This window comes from Myotis davidii, unplaced genomic scaffold (genome assembly GCF_000327345.1).
Source record: "Myotis davidii unplaced genomic scaffold, ASM32734v1 scaffold332, whole genome shotgun sequence".
In the NCBI taxonomy this organism is placed as follows: Eukaryota; Metazoa; Chordata; class Mammalia; order Chiroptera; family Vespertilionidae; genus Myotis; species Myotis davidii.
Window position 1 is genome coordinate 6,328,667 of NW_006285779.1, and position 1,513 is coordinate 6,330,179.

Genomic DNA, 1,513 nt, shown 5'->3' on the forward strand with positions numbered 1-1,513 from the left:
GGGAACAGGGGGAGAAAATACCCTTAGCTTGTTCTACCTGGACCCAACCGAGTCATCCTGGTCATCAAAAGAGAGTCTGTGCCACCCCAGGTTCCGTCTACTGCATTTTCTTCTGCCTCCTCTGCCTTAAGTCTTCGTCTCACAACTAGACCAGAGGAAGCGGAGCCTATGTCTTTTGCATTTCTGTATCCCTTTTGCGTATAGGTGCTGTGTGTGTGGTGAATATTAAAAGGCGTGGTCCTTTGTCTCTCTCAACTACCGCTGTGAGGACACACCCATGGGAAGCCAGGAGGCTTGGGAACATCAAGAGGACTGGGAGGCTGGGGCCGGGCGGATAAGAGCAGGTGTGGAGGTAGAAATGCACTCCCACCTCCCAGCGGAGGCAGCCCCCAGAGCACCCAAGCCCTCCTATAAGATTCCTCCCAGCGTACCCTCCCCAGCAAAGGCTGGGAGATCAAGTCCAAGCCATCCCACCCACAAGCCTCTCCTCCAAAACTCCCACAGGAAAGCCAATGAAAGGCAGGACCCAAACAGAAGGAAAAGACCCCAAACTTAGGCTTATGAGGTTGCCGCCTCTCTGATGCCTCCCTGGACAGCCTCCTCAATTCCTTCCTCCTCCCAGCTCCCGGAGGAAGCACATTCTCCCACTGTTTCCTCGCCTGGTGCGGAATTTATCTTAGGGCAGAGTGGTTAAGTCCTGGCCCTTGGAGTCCAACAGCTGGACTCGAATCCAGGACCCTTCACGGATTAGCTATGTCACCAAGGACCAGTTACATCCCCTCTCTGAGCCCTCCGTAGCCATTAAGCCTTCAGACGCAGAATCCAGACCTCCGGTTCTATCTGGGCTCTGACTCTGGTTCAAATCCCCACACCGATGCTTACTTAACCTCTCTTAACCCCATTCAGTGCCTGTATCTGTCAAGTGGGATTATTAATAGTTCCTACCCACCTGAGAGCGGTTGCTGGGGAAATTAAATGAGGTAATGTATGCACTCTGCTTAGAACAGACTTGGCCCGCAGCAATCCCCAGTCAGTACTGGCTATCATTAGAAATAGTAGCTGATAAGGGTGTGACGTGCTGTGCAGTGTCTTTGGCGCTGGGGAAGGACTCACTAGTTATGGTATAGTCTTCGCCTCCACTAGGTTATGATGCTCCTGGAGATGGGTTTTGGGTCCCAGCCACCTCTGACTCTCCAGCAGCCAGCCCGGTGCCCAGCACCAAGCAGGAGCTCAAAAAATGCTGGCGGACCGAGAGGGCAAGAACTGACCGCCTGAACCTGGAGGGTGTGGGCAGGCAGGAGCCTCCTGCTGGGAGAACGGAGATCGGAGGTGTCGGGGAAGAGAAAACAGAGTGGAGGGGGAAAGGCCCAGACGGAGAGATAAGCAAGCGGAGTGAGTGAGAAAAGGAACAGGAGAGGCTGAGTCACAGAGTGATAAGGAGGAAGGAGGACGAGGGCGAGGGGCGAGGAAAATGTCGAGAGAAGTGAGGGAGCCTCAAGGAGAGGCGTGGGGC

General features: G+C 54.5%; 1 protein-coding gene across 1 annotated transcript in view; it reads left to right on the top strand.

Moving 5' to 3' along the window:
* Nucleotides 1-1,513, top strand: part of SFRP5 (secreted frizzled-related protein 5) — a 33,602-nt gene that overhangs the window by 26,645 nt on the left and 5,444 nt on the right. The window lies entirely within an intron of this gene.